The sequence below is a fragment of the Panthera tigris genome, chromosome E1 (genome assembly GCF_018350195.1).
Source record: "Panthera tigris isolate Pti1 chromosome E1, P.tigris_Pti1_mat1.1, whole genome shotgun sequence".
NCBI lineage: Eukaryota > Metazoa > Chordata > Mammalia > Carnivora > Felidae > Panthera > Panthera tigris.
This window is the reverse complement of record NC_056673.1, coordinates 58,723,927-58,740,496: the sequence shown is the minus strand read 5'-3', so window position 1 is coordinate 58,740,496 and position 16,570 is coordinate 58,723,927. Positions and strand designations below refer to the sequence as shown.

The window sequence follows — 16,570 nt, the reverse complement described above, 5'->3', positions numbered from 1 at the left end:
CACCCATCGCCTCTGCCGTGCGGGGCCGTCCTATCGACCGTGCGGGTTCAGACTTGCCCACGTGGGGAGAAGCCTTTAAAACAGTTCTGAACTCAGCCAAGGCCCTGAGCCCTGGAGGCTCTGGAGAGGGCAAAGACGAGGGACACTTATTAGGGCTTCCTCTGTGGCAGACGAAACAAAACAGAACAAAACGCCAGCATGTCTTTTCCTCCTTGAGATAATCTAGCACTGTGCTTATTTTGGGGGCCTCTCTGTCACTCGGGCTCGGAGCAGAAAGCTCACGCTGTTAGAGGTGAGAGGGCCCCACCCCATCTGCTCCCTAGACCCGTCGGTGACCAGTTAAGGAGGCTTTGGGTGGCTTAACCCACCTGCTGGGGAGAGCCCGTAAACAGGCAGGGAGGGACTCAGCTTGGATGACCCCACTCTAGTTATCTATCGGGCGAAATTCGCTCCTGGCTCTCGGCGCTTGTCCATCAGGGAAACACAGTGCTGCTTGTGAGGGTCTTAAGTGCCCTCCCTACCACTCGGGGTGCCATCGGGACCACCGGAACCCCGTCTCTGAGTTCCCTGGCCTTTCACGTAGACGGTAGAAAAACGTCCCTGGCGACCCCTCTGCGTTTTGTTTGTGTGTGTGTGTGTGTGTGTTTTTTTCCAGTCTAAGAAACGTCCTTTGGGGAAATCGTTTCCTTCTTTACTGACTGAAAGGCTTTTCCTCGACAGAACTGAGGGTTCCGGGTCCCCAGGAAGGGCCTGCCATGAGAAGGCAGGTGTGGGCCGTGCTGTGGTGTCACCATCTAGGCTGGCGGGAACCCAGGACGCACAACCAAGCCCAGGGCTTTGGGCAGGTCTGGCCGGGACAGGCTTCACCGTACTGGGCGGAATTAGGCTTCGGTTTTTCAAGACTGTGGCCGACAAAACAAGCAGGGGGCCACTGAGTGTCGCTTTGTGGCTGGTTACCAGTTAAAGGACCAACATCCCAGGCATAGAACCTTCCAGAAAAATGCCCTCCACCCCCAAAGCTAATGATTTGGGTTTTGTTCCCCTTGTTTTGGAATTGGTCTGCTGAGTGGCTGGTGCGTGCCAGTAGAATTCTTCGGTACGGAACATAGAATTCAGATTCACCAGGAGGAGCCCCGGCTGGCCGAGCAGGGTACAGCCATCTGGGCCGTGTCTGACTTTACCCCACCGTTCTACGATCGGGCAGACCCATGGCCAGGAGCCCCATCCCGGCCGTGCCCACCACGCCCCTTGGCAGCATGCCTGATGGAGCCGACTGTGGGTCTGGACTTAACGCATAGCTCTCTCCAGCTGACAAAGGGAGACTATGTCCAGTTTGGGCGAATTGGCCACAACCGTTCCTGGAGCCGGGGAGAGAGGCCCATCAGCTGGTGTGACTTCTTTGGGTAGAATTGCTTTGTTTTGTGACTCTGGAAAGAGCACACAAGACCGGACAGATGCCCACTTGCCAAGGAGGCCAGGGCTGGTGGCCAGGCCAGCGCGTCCCGGTAAATGTCAGGGAAAATGTTGAAAGTAAATACATGTGATGATTTCTGGGTGGGCGTTAATACCTTCTCCTCTTTCCTAATCCCAGCGCCTAGGGCCCGATCCCCGGGGGCAAGCTCTTGTCCTTTCGTCACTGCAGGTCGGCCAGGCCCTGGGCAGGAACAGGAAATCCTGGCTTAAATCACACACCTGCTCGGTCGGTTCAGCGTCTGACTTCGGCTCAGGTCATGATCTCACGGTGCGTGGGTTCGAGCCCCGCGTCAGGGTCTGTGCTGACAGCTCGGAGCCTGGAGCCTGCTTCGGATTCTGTGTCTCCCTCTCTCTCTGTCCCTCCCCCACACGCGCTCTGTCTCTCTCTGCCTCTCAAAAATAAATAAATGTTAAAACACACACACACACATATACATGCACATGGGCAAACATACCTGTACACATATGTGCACACACAGTCACATGTGTGTACTTGCCCGCCCGCACACATGTACTTCACATGCAGGCACATAAAGGCACACGCGGGCACGCATACATGTACGTGTGCCCACATGCACACACGAGCATTCACGTATGCACTCAGGCACACACATACACATACAAACACAAAGTTTCGAGGAGAAAAACTTGAAAATTGTTTGAGTCAGAAGAAAATACTCAATATCCTCCTTTCTCTGTTTTTGTTTTTGTTTTTTTCATCACTTTCAGAATTGCTGGGATGGTTTCTGCAAATTTAAGATCTTCTCCTTCAGAGGCACCTGGGTGGCTCAGTAGGTTAAGCATCTGACTCTTGGTTTTGGCTCAGGTCATGATCCCAGGGTCGTGGGATCCACCAGCCCTGCGTCGGGCTCCACGCTGAGCATGAAGCCTGCTTGGGGTTCTCTCTCTCCCTCTGCCCCTCCCCGGTGCACACACGTGTGCCTTCTCTTCCTCTCTCTTCCTCTCAAATAAAATAAAATAAAATAATAATAATAAAATAACCCCCTTAGAGAAATGCTTGTTCCTCGCCGGCACCCAGATATTCTGGAACAATTCCCATGTTGGTTTGGGTTGGGGTCCTGGGTGAGGACACTGGCCGCACTCCCATGACGGATCCTGGTCCTGACCATCTGTTGCCTGCCATGGAGATGCCTGGGCCCCACCTCATGTCCGGAACCCTCTGTGGAAACACAGTGTATCCCAGGGGGCCTTGTTCCAAGGCTGCTGAGGGATGGGAACTGGAGAATCACAGCGGGAGAGATCACAGGGCAAGAGGGCACAGCTGACCGAAAATGCAGACCCTCCCAGAGGTCATGACAAATGCAGCCGGTGGCAGGGATGGGGGGGGTGGGATTCAGCAGCCCCCCCGCCCCCACCAAGGCACCCCCGGCCTCCACCCCCTGCCCGGCCTGCCCAGGGGTGAGCCTCACTCACCGGTCTGGCTGCAGGCTTCTCACTCAACCAAACCTTCCCATCGACCTAACAGGGGTGACATGTCCCACCGAAGACGGGGGACTCAGGGTTCAAGCACACACCCCCTGCAGGGTCAGGTTTGCGGAAACTGTGAGTGAATGGTACACCCAGCTGGGATTGTGGTTTCCAAGATGAAACCCGCTCACAGGGGTGGCTCTGCCCTTCGATCACAAGAGGCGATCAGAGAGGCACCCTGGGCGGACACACCCTGGCCGTTCATCCTTCCAAACCGGGTGTTACGCTCAGCGCCTCTGCTTTCCAAGATGGAAACCACCTTTGGCGGGGGCGCCCGGGTGGCTCAGTCCGTTGAGTGTCCAGCTTCGGCTCACGGCAAGATCTCACGGTCCGTGAGTTCGAGCCCCACACTGGGCTCTCTGCTCCCAGCACAGAACCCACTTTGGATCCTCTGTCTCCCTCTCTCTCTCTCTGCCCCTCCCCAGCTCTCCCGATCTCTCTCTCTCTCTCTCTCTCTCTCTGTGTCAAAAATAAACAAAAAGAAACCACCTTTGGCCGAGGAAAGGTCTCTCCCCTTCTGTTCTGTCTTCTCCAGCAGGGGTCTTGGGGTGGGGGGACTTCACAAGGGTGCTCTGCAGGCAGGGGCTGGTCTCCAGAGCTGTCCTGGGGGCCGTATAACCGACCGCCAGGGGTGATGGGAAGGATGCGGGACTGAGGCGTCTGCTCTCAAGCTCTGATTTGAGACTGCATTTGTGCCGATCAAAGCATCGGCGTGGATCGGACTTCTGTCTTGGAGGGTGACAACCAGAGATCCCGCGTTCCTGACGGGAGTGTGGTCTTGTGGCGTGGAGCTGTGCCCAGCGAGTGCTACACACACAAGGTCCGAGACCGGGGAACAAAGCCAGTGGTGGCTTTTGGCCCAACGTGGGTGGATGTGGACCAAACGCACACCTCTGCCCCCTCCCGCCTCCCGCGCACCGGGACCTTGCGGTAATCGGCACTCTGCGGTGATTTATTCACGCGCTAATGAAACGCTTTTATTTTCTGATTATCTCTCCGGGCGATGGATGGCGGACACCGGGACAGTCAACATATAAACAGACTCCGGTCGGAACATCTCAGGGAAGAAACCCGCCGCTCCGGAGGACGGCACCCCCTTCCGCCGCCTGGCAAAGAGTTTCACTGGGAAAAATTATTTTCCATAACCTTTTTGCTTTCCATTTAAATTAAGCTTCGCCAAGCAAGTTTGGCAGTAACAGAGGGCTCCTAATTTGGTCCCCCTTGACCTCTGCCGCCTTGATTGGCAGCCCGCTGCCGGGCTGGAGGTTGTGCCTGGGAGGGGAGAGTGAGCAGAAAAAATGCCCTAGGACAGCTCTGTGTCCCCCGAGGACCCGGGCGGAGGGGGGAGTGTGCAATTAGGTCTTCACACAGAAAGTTAATTAGCTACTAAATAGCATTTAGCACAGTTTACGATGGGAAATGCATGTCCGCGAAGCAAATGGAGGGGATCAATGGAGAGGGGCTTCCACGGGGCGAGGGCAGCCCTAGCCTGCTGGCGCGCCGCCTCTCCGGTCCTACTCGGTGCCAGGGCCTCGGGGCTGGGCCGGGGGTGGGGGACGGAGCCAGCACGGCCCACGAGAAGGAGCGGCCGTGTCCCCAGGATCGGGCGCCTCTGCGAGGGAGGGCCGGACGCTCCGGGACGGGGCGGGGACCGTCCCCCCAGCAGCCCGCCTGGCCTCGGAGTGGCTCCCCTGCCTAGCGCCTACCACCCGGCCTCCCCATCCCACACGTGGCTTAAATACGCCTTTGGTTCCTGGGAACCTCGTCCCTAGTGGGTTGAGTCGTGTGCCCGCCAAAATTCACCTGTACCCGAAACCTCGGATGTGACCTTCCTCGGAGGGCCTTCACGGATGTAATTGAGGATTTCGTCCACACGGTTTCAGGGTGGGTCCCGGGGTGGGTGTCCTCGGAAGAGACAGCAAAGGACAGACGGACACAGGGGGAAGGCCGTGTGAGGACAGAGGCAGGGGTCGCAGGGGTGCATCGACAAGCCGACACCAGGGATGCCGGAGGCCGCCAGGTGCTGGAAGAGGCAAGGCAGGATTCTCCCCTCGAGCTTCCGGAGGGAGTGTGGCCCTACGGACGCCTTGATTTCAGACTGCTGCCCTCTAGGGCCGCAGGACCATGCATTTCTACTGTTCTTAGGCACCCGGTTGGGGTGATTTGCTAGGGCAGCCCCAGGAAACTGACAGTGTCGTGGGCCACAGTAGGCCCTGACTACAGTCTACGGGTGCTGCTGCCTGAAGCCAGAGGATGGCCTGGCGGGTGGGGGGGAGGGGGAGGGGTCCCCCCAAAGGCGAGGAGGGTCAGGACCACCTTTGTTTGCTGTAAGACCTGAGTCCCGACTTAGGTGTTGGTCATTTGACCTTCTGGTTTTATTTCCCTGTTGAAACTGCGAGTTGATTGCATGGGGTCAATTTTTTTTTGTCTGTAGAGGAGAGGTTTTGGCTTTGTTTGTTGTTGTTGTTTATTTGTTTGGGCTTCTTTGCCTTTGATGTTTTTCCTGAGTTGGAGGGATTTTGTTTCTCTTTCTTTTTAAAAAAAAATTTTTTTAATGTTTATTTATTTTTGAGAGAGAGAGAGAGAGAGAAACAGAACATGAGCAGGGGAGGGGCAGAGAGAGAGGGAGACACAGAATCCGAAGCAGGCTCCGGGCTCCAAGCCGTCAGCACAGAGCCCGACGTGGGGCTCGAACCCGCGAACCGCGAGATCGTGACCTGAGCCGAAGTCGGACGCTCAACTGACTGAGCCACCCGGACGCCCCTGTTTTTCTTTTTTAACTATAAAAGCCACGTGTGCTTTACCCAAGTACTTTCTGGAGGGGGGCGTCTTGCCGAGGACCCGCTACCCCACGCAGCCCTTGGTGACATTTTCTTGTGTTTCCTCCCTGCTTACCTTTATTTCTGGTTTGGTTGTTTATTTCTTGTTTGTTTATTTTTTATAGAGTTGTGGGCATGCTATTTGTAAAATCTGGTTTCTTGGCTTTTTAAAAAAAAAGAATCTGAAATTTCATTATATGGGATACATGCAAAAAATCTTTGTAGCACGTGTGGCCCACGCAGCATCGTGATAGCACGAGCCCCTCTCGGCCCTCACAGCTGCGTGGTCGGGAACCCCTGTGTCATCCCAGACGGAGTCACCTGCTGGGATGCCGAGTGCATGATCTCCTCGCCCGCGCGCAGCGGGCTGTCCTCGTGAGTGTGCCTTTACCAAACGATGCCGCGTGTTGTCTGCCTGATTTGGGGCATTCTAAAAACGTCACCGTCCTTTGCAGTCCTCTGTGACCAGCTCCGTGCCTCAGGTCGTGCCTGCCTTCACCTCTCTGGACGGCTGTGCCCGTGTCCACGCTTTGCCTGTTTCTGCTCGTCCGTGTACCTGCCAGGCCTCACCTTGTTGTCTTCGGGGGTTTTCTCTGGGAACAACACCGCGGTGACAATTCCTGCTCCCGTCCTTGGTGTGGGGAGCCGATCCCTGTGGAGGGCACACCTGGGCCCCAGGATGCGCGGTGTTCGTGCTGCATTTCACGAGATGCGCGCTGCTTTCCCCGGGGAGTGGGCCGGCCTCGCTCCCGCCCCCAGGACCGCGGGAGCTCAGTCCTGTCATAAATTCCTCCCTGCTCCACGTCTCCTTAATGGCCGTCATTTTTAACGCCTGCAGAATATCCTTCTGGGTAAATGCATGACGTTTCACTTGACCACACGCCTCTCACGGACGTTTACTCCGCTCTCGGTGAGAAACGTGTCCGTGCTCGGTACTCGCGCGCCGGCAGGATTGTTCCCCCAGCGGCTCCCAGAATCAGAACCAAAGAGGAGAGCGGTCGCAGAGGCACGTTGCCATGGCCGCTTTAAAGGTTCGAGCCGTGGTTGTGGACAATTTGACAGACGTGCACAGAGGCACACGCATGTGCGTCCGCACACGTACACGCAGAGGCTCAGTGTGTACGTGTGTGCACACGAAGTTCCGTGAATCATGTTGTGTGTGCGCGGAGGTTTAATGCATACACGCGCATGCACACGGGCACGCCCGCTGAAGTTCAACGTGGTGTTATTTATCCGGCCAAAAAAGAAAAAAAAAAAAGGAACACATCTCAAGTCTTGTCGCTAAAGAATGTTTAAATAAATACACGGAGACTGAAGCGGTCCTGAACTGGCGGTGCGACTGACCCCACGTGGACAAAGGCCACGGCTACGATCCCTTATCTGCTCTGGCACGTCTGTTTCGGGGGCCCGTGCTTGTGTGGAGCACGCACCCCAGAGTCTCCCGCCGGGGAGCAGGCCCTGAATCCGGGCTGGGGCTGGCGAAGGCACGGGAGCCTCTACGGTTTTGCTTTACCCGCATCTGAGTGTCTGAATCTATAATGAGCACACTCCTTTTCCTGTTGCAGAATGGGCGGGGAGGGGTGGGGGGTTGCCGGGCTCACTGTGCCCCGGGCAGGAGGTGCCCTGCTTGATCGCACGCCTCCTGACGCCGGCCGCCACCCCGTTTGGAAGTAACTCGCTCCTGGTACAGGTGTGCGAAACCATGTCCATTTGTGTTCTTCATGGCTGACACCTTGGCGTGTTTTTCTGCGCTGTTATCCACAGTTTCTTCTTCTGTAAGGAAAACCAGAGGCCCGCTGCTCTCTCGGGGTCCTTCTGGTGTTTACGGAAGGGCACATCAAAGCGACAAAGCTACCAGCCCCCATCGGAAGGTCCCCCGAACCTCCGGGAGGACCACCCTCTTGGAACTTCTTTCTTGGAGACCCGGAGGCAGGGGGAGGCTCTCCGGACCTGCCGCCCGTCACATTCCGGCCTCTTTATCCCTTCTACCCCGGGAACTGCCTTTGCGATCCGGGCCCGGCAGTGAGCATCGGTGTGGCGCAGGCAGGCGGATGGAGGGTGCCCCGCCGCCCCCGGCAGCAGCCTTTCGAGCTCCCCAGGTTGGTGAATAGACCTCTCGCTCTCAGAACGCCCTGTCGGCCGGTGTCCCAATCCTGGCTCGCCTGAAATACCCCGAGCCAAGCCCCGCAACGGCTCGGGGCCAGAGAATGCTGTTGGTCAGCCCGGAAGCAGGTCCAGGGGGGCGAAGAAACAACAGACGAGTGGGGGGCATCGTAGGCAGGGAGGAATCAGAGACGGGTTAGGTTCCGACGTCACTCACGGGAGAGGGGGGTATGTGAACCTCAGGTCCGTGGTGCCAACCGTGTGGATAGAATGTAAGTGAGCATAACTGAGTAGCCGTATCAAAGACTGCAGGTGACTTTTATTGTTTGCTGTCATTAGAGCAAATGGTTTGCGTCGGGCGTGGGAGAGGGCTCGCCACAGTGTGTCCCCAGAGCCCCCAGCACCCAGGCCTCAGGTGCCAGTGCTTACTCTCAGCTCTGGGTGTGGGGTTCCCGGGTCACGCCAGGGGTTCCTGGGGAGGCCCCTGGGGCGTCGCCCTGAGCGTCCTGGACGGCGTGTTTGGGAGAGCCAGCCAGGAGCGTCTGTGCTGTAGGGCCTCCCGGAGGTGGTTCACACGAAGCCGGAAGTGGAAAGGAGCCGCACGGAGCGGCACCAAGCCCAGAGCTCGAGATCCAGAATGTTCTGGCCCCCAGCTCCACCCTTCCTCCCCTGGCTGCGTTTCTCGGCTGGTGCCTTCGCTCCCCGTGCCTCGGCGTCCCCTGTAGGAAAATGGGCTGATTGGCCTCGAGATCTTTAAGGTGCTTCTGTGACCACGTGCTCCTTCTCTGGGTAATCGCCGGTGGTCGCCCGGACCCACGACGCCCCGCTCCAGACCCCCACTGCCCTTCCCCCTAAACCTCTTCCGATGCTGTTGTCGCTCTGGGAAGGCGCGGCCAGCCCGCCCGATCCTCGCGATGGCCAAGAAGTCCTTGCGGTGAGGCCCAGAGAGAAGGCGAATTCGGGCCGAACGCCTGAGAAGGAGTTCATGAAATTTAATCAGATGCCTAAGGGGAGCACCTAAATTTAGTCAAATTATTATTAGTATTCATTCCATTTTTAAACTGCCTGAGGGAACGTCACTGAAAAAGTCGGGGAAGCCACCAGCCTGGGTGGCGATGATTCTGTTTCTGCTGAGCGGTGGGACACACGGGGGCACCACGGGGGCCCCTATAAACTACACACCTGCTGCCAGCTGCATCCGGGCAGCGGGCCAGAGGGTCCGGGGTGGGGAGAGCAGGTGCCCACAGGGCTCAGGCGAATCTGAAGCTTCCCCGTACTTGGTGTGATGGACCCACAGCGAGTCACTTGTTGACCTGGGCAGGGTCAGCGCCAGGCTCTGGGTCCCAGGGCCCACCACCCACGGCAAAGCCCCCGGTCGAGGACGACCCGCCCCTCGCCGAGTCTGCTCCTTGTGACTTAGTTATGTGCTTAGCCTGCTGCTGAGTCCGGTCTCTGTCTCTTGGTTCTACGGTTTGGGCGTGCTTTCTGGAACAGGGGTGCAGACGACAGCAGGACCCCCTCCTGCCCCTGGCAAGACATAAGACCTGTGTGATTGGGGGCCCGACATATTGGAGGGGGACTTTCCAGGGCTGATGAACCGTTCCAGGCAATTTTGCAGAAAAGCCACGCAAGGCCAACGTGGTACCTTTTAACTGCACTAAATAACCTGATGTGTGAGGAGCCCGAGCGTCCCCGCATCCCCAGACAGGTTGTGGTGCCCCGGGCCCCCCTCCCTCCCTCCCCGTTCTCCTCCAGCATCACATTGTTGGTTTCTGCTTGGTGTCCCAGCTTTGTCTTGAGGGGGTCACGCGGCTGGCAGGCCTGGGACCGCGGACATCCGTCCTCTGCACGGACGCTGGGTGCTGGGACCCGCCATGGGTGTGCGTCCTCTGCCTTTCTCTGCCGGCTCAGGGGTCTTGCCAGCGTGGCCCCCGGGCCCTCGCCTCCGTCAGGATCTGGCTCTTGGCAGACCTTGTGTCTCTCCTTGTCTCTCTCAAGCGTACAGGACACCCCAGGTGGGACCACAAATGGGCTGAGCATGAACAGCTGATAGATAAATACATTTAGGTTTAGAACTATCTTGTTTGCAGGGGTGCCTGGGGGGCTCGGTCGGTTAAGCAACTGACTTCGGCTCAGGTCTCAATCAGGCTTCGATCACTGTTCACGAGTTCGAGCCCCGCATCGGGCTGTGTGCTGACAGCTGGGAGCCTGGAGCCTGCTTCGGATTCTGTGTCTCCCTCTCTCTCTCTGCCCCTCCCTCACTCACACTGTGTCTCTCTCTCTCTCTCAAAGAATAAACATTAAAAAAAAAAAAAAAAAACTGGGAGCCTGGATGGCTCAGTCGGTTAAGGGTCCGACTTCGGCTCAGGTCACGATCTCACGGTTCGTGGGTTCAAGCCCCGAGTCGGGCTCTGTGCTGACAGCTCGGAGCCTGGAGCCTGCTTCGGATTCTGTGTCTCCCCGTCTCTCTGCCCCTCCCTGCTCCCCCTCTGTGTCTCTGTGTCTCTCAATAATAAATAACCGTTAAAAAAATTATAAAAAAAAAGAGAACTATCTCATTTTCTCATCTATGCTAAGTTCCTGTAAAATCTGGGGTGGGGCGGGGAAGGTGTAACTCTGCTGTTCATTCTTTTTAGAGTTCAGAGAGATCTCTGCTCTTCAGTCTATTTCCAGGATTAAGTCAGCGGGGAATGAAGCCGAACGGTTTGGTCCTCAGAAGCCGGGTTCGGGAGCAGCTAGGAATGGTCTCCAGACTGCGTGGGCTATTAATTATTTTGCTTTATTTATTAGATGTACCCAGCGTCCCTTAGCCTCCAAGCATATTTGCAAATGCCTTAAGGGAAAAAGAAAAACAAATGATTGCTGCCATCAGAGTCTCCAGCCCGTAATGAATAATGCCGCCTAACGACGTTAAGTGGAGAAAGCCTGGCACAACATCCCGCGTCCGTCCTGAGCCCACCTGGGTGACATTTGCAACGCAGCGAAAGCTCAGAAACTCATGAAGGCAGTCGGGCTGGTTTCTTGGTTTTACTTAGACATCTGATGGCGCCGTTCTGTTCGACTTGGGGGGGAAAAAAATGAAAATCCGAACAGCACCTGCCACAGCTCTGGTGCGCTCCCCCCTCCCCGCCGTGTGCCCTGGCTCCGCCCCCGCCCCCCCCCCCCCCCCATTGGTAAAGGAACAGAAGCAAGGCCTGGCCTGGTTATCTTTTCCTAAATTGTGTTGGTAATAAACCTGAATTATGTGCCCCTTCCCTTCCTCTCCGTGATTTACACCTTTCATAATTAGCCCTGTGCGCCCACGTGACGTCAGGGACGGGGAGACGGCGGTAGTCGTGGGGCTGAGACACTGCCCTCCCGGCTCAGGGCTGTGATTTATGCCCTGCTCAGCCTGTCTTCCCTCGGCCCACGGCTCCCGGGTCCCTCCGGACGGAAGAGCCCGGTTGGCCTCGGCTGTGGGCCGATGACCCTGGAGCTGAGCCACAGAAGGTTCCAGGGGCTGGAACAGCAGAATCTGCTCGGCCTCTGCTCTTGAAAATTTCCCATCCGAGCCCAGGAGGACGGGGTCCCTGTGGCGCTCTGCAGCACTGAGGTGCCCCGAACGCTTATAAAGCTCACACGGGCCACACAAGGGGCCACGGCCACCCAGCGTTAGTGGCCCAGCCGGCCGGTCGGGATGCGACATTGCGCGTTCTCCCCGTGCACGGGCTGGCTGCTCTGTGCCGGCAAATCCCAAACCGGGCCCAGCGCTGTCTATGTGCGGACGTGCGCGTTTGTGTGCACGCACACGCGTGTGTGTGTGTGTGTGTGTGTGTGTGTGCGTGTGGTGTCAGTTACGGCAGACAGGCCTTCGGTTTTGCTTGGAACGGTCCGCTTCGTGTGCATTTTAGCAGCTGCCAGGACTTGAGAGCCTAATGGGGTCTCGGATCTCAGAGTCGGGCCACTGCCTGCTCCGTGGCTCTGTTTTACACGTAGCGAGGAAGGCACACACGGTGAGGCTCTCACCCCTCTGTGTCCTCCTCCATGCGGGGCCCTGCAGAATGAAGACACCATCCCTGCTGGGGGGCATGACACGTCCCGGGGAGGCCCGCGTGCTGGGAAAGGGCTCTGGGCAGGGCTGAGGGGTCAGGGAGGGCGGGCCCCTGTCAGTGGACAGACTCAGAGGTGGAGGCCTCCCGCACGCCCGCCCCTCCTCCTATCTGACACAGCCCCGGCGAGCCCCCCCCCCCCACCACGTTTTACACGTGAGGACACAGAAGCCCCACAGAGGTGGGTGACTGGCCCAAGACCACGTGGGCTGATTAAGGGGCCAAGCCGGATCGGTCCCCGGTCCTCGGGCGCTACGCCGGTCAGCAGGAGGAATCCCCGCGAGCTTGGCTGGAGGAACAGAGGCACGCACGTCCTGTACCCAGGACGTGGTCCCTGGGCCACCGGCGGCAGGGGTGGGGCCGGCTGGGAGCTTGACCTCCCCACCTGTCCCGCAGAGCACCCGGCTGGCTGGGAGTCGAGCGGCCTCCACAGGAACCCGAGGGTTCCTCCCTGGGTGTGGAGGAGGGGCTCCACCCCCACCCTCGCTCACAGACGGGGCACCCGGGCCAAGGAAGGGATCGGACCCGGGGGTTGGGGGGGGGGACGGCCACCAAGTCACTTGGCGCAGGCTGGCCAGCCTTCCCCCCGCTGTTTGAACGTTCCCGGACTCATCCTCGGGGTGAAGCCTTCACGGTCAGCGCCCGTGATCAGAGCTTCCTACAGCCCCACCGTCCGTCTGTCTGCGAGGGCTCCGCGCGGGTCCCCGGCTGCCCAGCCCCGCAGCTGATCCTCGAGGCCGTCGTGCCTGACTCGAGCCAGGGAAAGACAGGGAAGACCAGAAAATACGCTTTAGCGTGGGCGAAACAGAGAAGTGCCAAAGCGTAACCTGTTTTCTCCTTCCCCTTCCCCTTCCCCTTCCCCGCCCCCTGCCTTTAAGATACACGTCATATAAATGTAACTGTCTTAACCATGTGCCAGCGGGCAGCTCAGGGGCGTCAGGCACATGCACACCGTCGTGCAGTCATCCACCATCCGCCTCCAGAACCGCGTCTTCCCAAACCAAAGCTCCGTCCCCGTTGAACACTGACTTCCGATCCGCCTCCCCCAGCGCCCGACACCCTCCATTCTTTCCGTCTCTGTGAATATGACTCTCCTGGGGACCCCATATGAATGGAATCCTACAGGCCTTGCCCTGTGGGGACTGGCTGACGTCACGCGATATCGTGTCCTCAAGGTCCATCCGTGTTATAGCAGATGTCAGGGGGTCAGGATTCAGTCTTCCTTTTCAAGACTGAATAATATCCCACTGTGTGGATGGACCACATTTTTTTGTTGGCCAGGCATCCAGTTGTCTGAGACCGTGCCTTCAAATCTTCGGGGTAACCTGTTGTTTTGTTTTGTGTTTTAATATTTATTTTTGAGAGAGACAGGGAGAGAGAGAGAGGGAGGGAGAGCGTGAGCAGGGAGGTGCAGAGATCTGAAGCGGGCTCCAGGCTCTGCGCTGACAGCAGGGAGCCCCGATGCCGGGCTCCGACTCATGAGCGAGAGATCACAGCCTGAGCCGAAGTCAGACGCTTCACCCACTGAGCCGCCTCCAGGTGCCCCGTGGGGCAACCCGGTTTTAAAATCAGTGCGGGGGCCCTCTGAGGATGCCTGACCAGCCCTTCCTGCTGTCTTCTTACTCTTTCCGAGCATGCCCGGCACCAGCTCAGGCTCCTCCCACCACCCAAAGACCACCCAAGACCAGCCCGCAGGTACCCTCATCCCCCGCCCTGGGGGATGCTCCTGGCACCTTCTGCTTCTCCCGGAGCCGGAGCACGGTCCGTGCCGTGTCACAGCCCCTGTCTGCGGCTTTGCTCCCCTGCGAGGTCCCCGTCTCCCGGTGGGCGGGGGACCAGCCTCCTCTGGTCTTCCTGGAGTGCAGGTGACTAAGGCAGAGAAGAACCATTGATTCTGCTGTAGTGAGTTCAGCTTGAATAAAAGATCAAGGGCTGTCCTTTTTCAATTCTGCCTGAGCCATTCTCCCAAAATGCTGTGTGTGTACAGGTGCCCTTTAACCGTGTATAAGCACGTGGACGGGGATGGCTTCTGGGCGGGGGGTACCCGGGCAGGGTGGGGAGGGGTCGGGAAGGGCACGTCCACAGCTGGTGCTGCCCTGTTTTTAAGATTCTGAACCACAAAAGTGAATTGATTTATTACTTGCAAATGTTAAGCAATAAGAGAATCACAAGGAAGGTCTTTTCACGTATGATGATTTGCTACGTGAGATCATTTCCATTCCCGCACTAGGGAGGGAAGTTAAACTCCACGAAGTGAGAGCAAACGAGTTTCCGTTTCCAGGGCACCGCGGTTGTCACAGGAGGACCCACCGCTAGGCTCGGGCCCCGAGAACACCCCCGTGACGCAGCCGACTCCTTCCCGTGTCTGCCACCTCGTTCTCCACCGGAACAAAGCTCCACACGGTGGGGACCACACCGAGCCGTCCCCGGAACAGGGCAGGGCTGGGGACTTACCGTTGAATAAAAGGATGTTTTCTGAGGTCATTGCTTGATGTAAGACCCTTTGCTCAGAAAAGTATAAGAGGACCCAGGCCAGGGGAGAATGGGCACACAGTGACTTGTTTCTGTACCAGCACCTCATTACTTCCCATGGCTGAGTAATGGTCCATTGTGTGGAGGGACCCATTCCGTTGACGGACCTGTGTATCATTTCCCCTCTAGGGCTATTGTCTTTTTAAACTTTTCTTTTCTCTTTATTTTTTATTTTATTTATTCAAAAAATTATTTTTTACATTTATTTATTTTTTGAGAGACATAGAGAGGCAGAGCACAAGTTGGGGAGGGGCAGAGAGAGAAGGAGACACAGAATCTGAAGCAGGCTCCAGGCTCTGAGCTGACAGAACAGAGCCTGACGTGAGGCTGGAACCCACGAACCGTGAGATCATGACCTGAGCTGAAGTCAGACGCTCAACCGACCGAGCCACCCAGGCGCCTCAGGATTCCAAGTGTTTTTAAATACTCTGGGTTCTAGTCCCTTATCAGATATGTGATTGGCAAATATTGTCTCCTATCCTGCGGGTTGGTTGTCTTTCCACTTTCTTGATAGTTTCCTTTGAAGCATGAACGCTTTTAATTTTTATGAAGTCCAAATTATCTACTTTTTCTCTGGTTGCTTGTGCTTTCCATGTCATAATGAAGAAATCACGACGTGATCCAAGGTCATGAGGATCGATGCCTGCCTTCTAAGAGTTTGAAGTTGTACCTCTTCCATTTAGGTCTTTGGTCCATTTTGAGTTAATTTTTATAAACGGTGTGAGGTCAGGGTCCAGTTTAATTCTTTTGCGCATAGATATCCAGTGGTCCCAACACCATTTGTTTAAAACAAAAACAAAACCAAAAGAATACTCTTTTCCTCCGCTGAAGGAGGAAATCGCTTTGACCCTTGTTGGAAATCAGTTGACCGTCACTGTATGCGTTCCATTTCTGGACTCTCCATTTGAGTCCATTAATCGATATGTCTGTCCGTATGGCAGCACCACATAGTCTTGACAAGCGTAGCTTTGTGGTAAGTTTTTTTTTTAATGTTTTTTAAATTTATTTTCGAGACAGAGAGAGACAGAGCGTGAGCAGGGGAGGGGCAGAGAGAGAGGGAGACACAGAATCCGAAGCGGGCTCCAGGCTGGAGCGGGCTCCAGGCTGTGAGGTTTTAAACTGGGACATGCGAGCCCTCCCTCCAGCTCTTTCCCTCTTCCCCAGTATTGTTTTGGCTGTTAGGACCATGTTAGGATCAGCTTGTGGACAGCCGCAAAAAGGCAAGTAGGATTTCAGTAGGGACTGGGTTGAATCTATGGATCAGTCTGGAGAATATTGCCTTCTTAACCGTACTCGGTCTTCTGGCCCGTGAATGCAGGATCACTTTCCGTTTAATTTGTTTCAACAACGTTTTTGTAGTTTTTAGGGGACAAGGCTTGTACTTCTTGTACGTGTGTGTTGTAAAAGGGATTGTTTTCTCAATTTCACCTTAGACTGTTGATTGCTGTTGCATAGAAATGCAATTAATTGGGGCGCCTGGGTGGCTCAGTCTGTTGAGTGTCCCGCTCTTGATCTCGGCTCGGGTCACGATCTCACGGGTTGTGAGATCGAGCCCCGCGTCGGGCTCCGTGCCGACAGCATGGTATTCTCTCTCTCCCTCTCTCTCTGCCCCTACCCCCATTGCTCGCTGTCATTCTCTCTCTCTGTCTCAAAATAAATGAACATTTAAAAAAGAAATACAATTACTATTTGCTTATTGATCTTGTATCCTGCAACTTTGTCGAATTCATGCATTCGTTCTAGTAGGTTTTGCTGGGGGGGCGGGGGTTGAATTCCTACAGAGAGTGTACGTGCAAGATCGTGTCATCTGTGAAGAGAGTTTTACTCCTTTCCTTCCAATCTGGATGCCTTTTATCTTTCTTGCCTAATTGCCCTGAGTCGAACCTCTACTGCAACGTTGAATAGACGCGAAGAGAGCGGACATCCTGTCTTGTTTCTGATCTTAGGGGAAAGCTTTCAGTCTTTCATCGTTGAGTATAATGTTGCCTGTGGGTTTTTCATAGATGCCCTTTATCAGTTTGAGGAAGTTCCCTTCTATTTTTAGTTTGTTAAGTGTTTTCATCATGA

The 16,570-nt window shown here is 56.2% G+C and overlaps 1 protein-coding gene across 2 annotated transcripts in view; it reads left to right on the top strand.

The window, feature by feature from the left end:
• Nucleotides 1-16,570, top strand: part of TBC1D16 (TBC1 domain family member 16) — a 71,336-nt gene that overhangs the window by 30,390 nt on the left and 24,376 nt on the right. The window lies entirely within an intron of this gene.